The following is a 6,000-nucleotide window of genomic DNA, read 5'->3' on the forward strand; positions in this document are numbered from 1 at the left end:
GAGTGTGGAACACTAAAGAGGGATGAGAAGAATAACTGTGTACATGAAGACATGGTAAAGAGGAACGGAAGCATAGGCCAAGATACTACTGATAATTGTAAAAACACGCTTTTACTCATACTTAACTAATTAAACTCGACAGAAGTAAAAACATGGATTAACTCTATTTGTTATCAAAGTTTTACTCTCGATTATCTCATAATAAAATTGGAGTGAGAATTCGCTCCACTCCTAGTTGCTTAGATGTAATAATTTCTCTAACTTAAACAATTCTACAATATCAATGAAAGCAATGGTTTAATTATACTAATATGGTGAAAATAACTAATTAAGATATTCTACATTATACTAATATGGTGAAAATAACTAATTAAGATATTCTAAATTATACTATGACAATTTAATGAGAAGATGTGAATGAGAAAAAGAGATCAGGGGGATTTGATTCCACCTTGATTAATTCTTAATATGCTAGTATAGATTTGTTGCAACCCTAATCTTTATATTTTCACATAAAAGTTAGGTATTTTTATCCCTAATTATTCATGGCATCTCTACCAACTAACAATTAGCATGTGAGGCAATTGAAACCCATTCTCATGGTGAATTAACTACCCTATAGAGTGGAATATCTTACTATAACTATTCTATACTAACATATCAAGTCTTCATCAAAGCTTTAATCAAACCCCTCTAATGGAGGTTTAGCTAAGATTCATTAGACTATCATAATTAAAAGAATAATAATAAGACATTATAGAAACAATAACAATAACTTGGCTTTTATTAATGATGACTAGGCTAATAAAACAATAACTAGGTTTTAAAATTAAAGATTAAAACTAATTTATTATCTAATGGGTGCTCTCCAGAGTTGTGCCTTAGTCCTCTTTATATAGAAGAGGGCTAGGTTTACAATTTCATACATGGGATTTGGAGCTATGCTTTGGGCCATTAAATCAAGCCCAAAACCTAATTACTTAAATTAAAAAAAAAGGTTTATCTGCTAGAAATTACTGTAATAGCCTTTTCGTCTACTTTTACTCCTATTATTGGATCAAGACCTAGACCATTAGAAAGCTCTTTCCGAGACGGTCGTTTTGATATATAGTAGGCCCAATTCGAGGTCTGAGTCCAAAGATACGACCTGCGGAAGTTCTGTTGACTTTTATGCTCAATATATGCCCACGTTGACTTTGATTTTTCAGATTTGACTGGGCTTTAAAAATGCTTTTTCTCCTTAAAACTTAGGCTTTAAACATAGAATTTCTTAGCAACCAACCTTTGCTCCTTTCTCTTGCAAAAGTGACATATTTCTTCACATATTTAACTCCAATACCAGAAATACACAACCATACGTAAACAGTACTAACTCTTATTTATTATAAGCAGAATTGGTCTAAATATAATATTATTAAGGGGTTAAAACTACCATTTTGGGCTCTTATCAAACCACCCCCAAACAGCATTTTTCTTGTCCTCAAGCAAATATGAGAAATTAAAATAAATGACCAAAAATGGAGTTCTAACTAATCTCGTTTCGCCTAGTGCGATTGCATTGACCATATGCAATAAGGCCTTAAACCACTAGGAATTCCCTAGTGGACGAGTTATTTCCTTGTGAGAGTTTTCCAGAGAAGGTACTCACAAATTTCATCTATACTACAACGAGTAAGAAATAAAATTACTGTTTCCTTATTTTTTCTTAGATATATATACATTTCACTAGCAATGAATATAGAATAATCAATTCGAAACCTAAGCTAATGCGTGCATAATAATCAATCATATACGGGTATATATATATATTGAACTATGCTATGAAATGCAATAACAGGTCCGTTTCTAAAACTTTGGAATAACGTCCTTAAGTAGGTCCTCACAAATATGTCAAGACAAAAATACTCTAATTTTTCCACTCAAGTTTCGCTGACTCCAGTGCACAGTAGGCACACTTTACCTTACAAACTCAATGATTATTCAAACATATCTGCCACTTACTATCACACTAATCTATTCCTAATTGAGCTAGAGGTCTTTATTAAGTGTTGCGGAGATTAGGTGATGGTTTAAGAATGAAGGAAATTGATATTCAAAAAGAACCAATCTAAGATAATATAGTCTTCTTATTATGTAACTAGATAAAACCTTGTTCTTTATTTTGCTTCTACACTTTGTTTCCATCCTTAGCCATATTTTTCTTTTTTTTTTGGCTTTTGACTCTTTTAATTCTATTTTTAGAGTTCTAACTTTTTATTTTTTTATTTTTATTTTTTCTCTTTTCTTTGGATGGAAACTTTTTTTTTCTTATTTGAAGCGACTAACAAATTCTTGATTTCAAAGGTCTTTCTCTTTTCTATTCTTCATCTCTATTCTTAGACTCATTCAAAGATGGGTAGGCCGATTTTTTTATTTTTATTTGTTTTGTATAAAAGGGTAAAAGATTTGTGGTTTATGAAAGGCTAAAGAAAGGCTAAGAGGGGCATCTAGTGGAAAATTATTTCACATAAGGTTAAATTTCTGGCTATATCGATCCAAAAAGGGCCTAAATTCTCTCTTACGACATGACATAGTGATCAAGCAAGTGGACGTGTGATTTCTCTATTCGGAATTTACTTCTCTCTTGTGTTATTTATCAAATATTTAACTCATATAAGGCGTTTAGGATAAGTCTGAGATAATAGAGTCTTCAAAATATATAATTAGAGAAAACCTTGTTCTTACTTTGCTTCTACACTTTGTTTCCATCCTTATCAATTTTTTTCTTTTTTTTTTCTTTAGGCTTTTGACTCATTTTATTCTGTTTTTGGAGTTTTAACTTTTTATTTATTTTATTTATTTATTTCTTTCTTTTCTTTTGATGAAAACTTTCTCTTCTTTTCTTATTTGAAGCAACTAACAAATTTTTGGTTTTCCACGCCTTTCTCTTTTCTTTTCTTCATTTCATCTTTATTCTCAGACTCATTCAAAAATAGGTAGGCTGATTTTTATTTTGTTTTGTTTCTTATAAAAGGGTAAAGGATTTGTGGCTTATGAAAAGGCTAAAGAAAGGCTCAGAGGGGTAACTAGCGGTAAATAATTTTATATAGGTTTGAATTTTTGGCTATATCGATCTAAAAAGGGCCTAAATTCTCGGTTAGGATATGGTATAGTGATCAAGCAAGTGGACGTGTGATTTCTCTATTCGGAATTTATTTCTTCCTTGTGTCTTTACTCAAATATTTCACTCATATAAGGATTTTAGGCTATATTCTCATAGGATTTGTAGAATAAGTACTCTAGCCTAGATTTTAGAAGCTTACGGTCAATACAAACATAGCTGCTCATGCAATATATTTATGGAAAGATGCATTGAATGTTATCTACATATTAACCTAAGTTTCTAAAAACTATTCTAATTTAAGAGCTAACGTGAAACTTCTAGACTACTATCATCACAGAAGAAGAAACAATACCAATATTCCTAAGTGCATAGTATAAATACTTATTATTTATATATATTTTTATTTTTTTACTATAAAACAAATGCATATTATACATATATATATATATCCTAATAGGTGCCTTAAATTACGCGTGTTTCTATGCCACCCCTAAACAAAAACATGCTTTGTCCTCAAAGTATAGAAATAAGAATGATAGAAAATACCATTAAAACGCGTGAAAATTTTAGAACACCTGCAAAACAAATTTCGAACATACTAATATAGGTAAAGAAAAACAGACGCAACTCTATATGAGTTTCACCCGTTATGGGAATAACAAAAAATTAAATTGCTTGGGACATAAGCAGACACTAACAAAAAATAAAACTTACATCATATCCAACATTAAGCGTTATCCTCCTCTTCTATAAAGAAGTAAGGTTCCTTTGCATCCTGCCAAGCCATGGTAATTTGTCAGGCCTCACACCATTTATCATCTATCTTTCCTAACCTATTAAGCGCCACTTGGTCGGATAGGGTGTAAGGTGCAACCTAATTAGATTGTAGCCTCCACCCCGGCCAAATCATCGCACGGAAAGAGTGTATAATGCAATTGGTGGGTCTCACAATAACCTAATCCGTGAAATGGGTACAGAACTCAGGAAAGAAAAATAGCATTATGTGGCAAACTAAGACAGGCATAAGAAGGTACTTATGCTTCATACTATGGGCTCGTGCTAAACTAGACACTAAGGTCTGGGAAAGGTCATAGAGCATACGTCCCTCAGCTAGAACAAGGAAGCCTTCACAAGTGGCATTATTCGCAGAAGAAAAATGACATTCCCCTAAGATATTCAACATGATAAAGAACATAATAGTGCAATGTTAAGGGACAAGGGCTACTTTATATTGCCCTTGGTCCTCTATACGAACAATCCCCACCCCATAGGTGTCATGCAAATACTCATAGTTGTAGATGTACATATTATCAGCTAGGGGTGGGAATTTGGCCCTAACAACCCTAACCCTGCCCTGATCGACCCGACCCTAAGCTTTATAAAGCCCTCACAACTAAATCCCTCACAGAGTTTAGGGTAGGGCCGACCCGGCCCTAATGCCTTCTAAGGCAGGGTCAGGGCTAAGGTTATGAAACATAGGCCCGACCCTAACCAAGCCCTAGTTATAATTTCACTATAAAATACACAACTAAAACTATCCAACTGCTTGTTACATATTTTCAATTAAAATAACACTGTCCTTTGTAATTTATCACTTACCGTATGAGTACTTATAATAACTTGTCTTATATCATAAAAACTTGTAAACCTAATTGTTTCTATCTCACAACTCACTTACACCTCACAACTCCCCATCTAACCTAGTCGCCAAGAACAATAATGAGCACTGGGCACTAGCCTAATGAAAAATAGGTTGACGTCAGTAAAAACTCATTCCATACTCTTATTTGTCTTTGTGTTCTTCAATGTTAAATGTAATTTTGGTGAGATTTGAGTACAAGAAATAACGGAATTATGTCAGTGAAAGCTCATTCCAAAATGTGTCTTGTGCATTTTAACTGTAATTTTGAAATATAAATATGAGTCTCTATGTACTTCAGTTTATTAGATTGTGGATATGCATTTTAAATTGTTGGACTTATCAAAAATTATTACTAGATTGGTTGTTATTCAAATTTCAAAGTGGTGGGACTTTGAGTTTGCAAATCTTTGATTTTTTTTTGTAATATAAATGAGTTTTAAAACTGATGCAATAAAAAGAAGAAAATATATAGGCCCGGCCTGACCCGGCCCTAAACTGTTAAAGAGGGCTTAGGGTAGGGTTAGGGCTTGAAATTTAGACTTATGACCTGACCCGGCCCGACCCTATGGGGACTTTAGGGCCGGGCTGACCCGGCCCTAATAACTGAAAGGCTTTAAATGTTTAGGGCCGGGCTAGCCCGACCCGACCCATTGCCCACCCCTATTATCAGCCATATAACCCCATGAGTTTTGGGCAGTAGGCATAGAAAGTCCAATAGCAAAGCCCAACAAAAACTTGCTTAAATCCATTGTTACATCATCAATGGTGACAGAGAACACTTGTTCCCCATCCGGTCGATAAAAGAACTTACAATGATCATAGAAATAAGCAGTAAGTACAAGGAAATAAGTTTTATTCGCGCTTACCATTAGAGGCTGCCATCCTAACTGCACAGTCAAGTCGCGGAACCAGTACCCATATGTGTCACTCACAAGTAATTCTTCAAAAGACTGCTCCGGTATGATTTGAGGAGATTTCATAGCAACCAAATACATTACTAAACTCCTTGTAGTGAGTGCGGAAAACCCCAGAAAACATAACTGGAGGTGTGTTGAGGTCAGGGCACGGGCGCGCTCAAAATAGCCTATGGAAGGGGGCGGGTGCGCTTAATTTTGACAAAAGAAAATTCTGTGATCGGGACCTTGGAGTGCGAAAGGCTCTGTTATAAAAGGCAAAGAGAGAGAGTCTTGTGGCGCGAAAGTACTATTTGTTGGTATGAATTGAGAGGTGAAATTGAGAGGTGTGGTGTGAAGTA

Source organism: Coptis chinensis, chromosome 8, assembly GCF_015680905.1.
Source record: "Coptis chinensis isolate HL-2020 chromosome 8, ASM1568090v1, whole genome shotgun sequence".
NCBI classification, from domain to species: Eukaryota; Viridiplantae; Streptophyta; class Magnoliopsida; order Ranunculales; family Ranunculaceae; genus Coptis; species Coptis chinensis.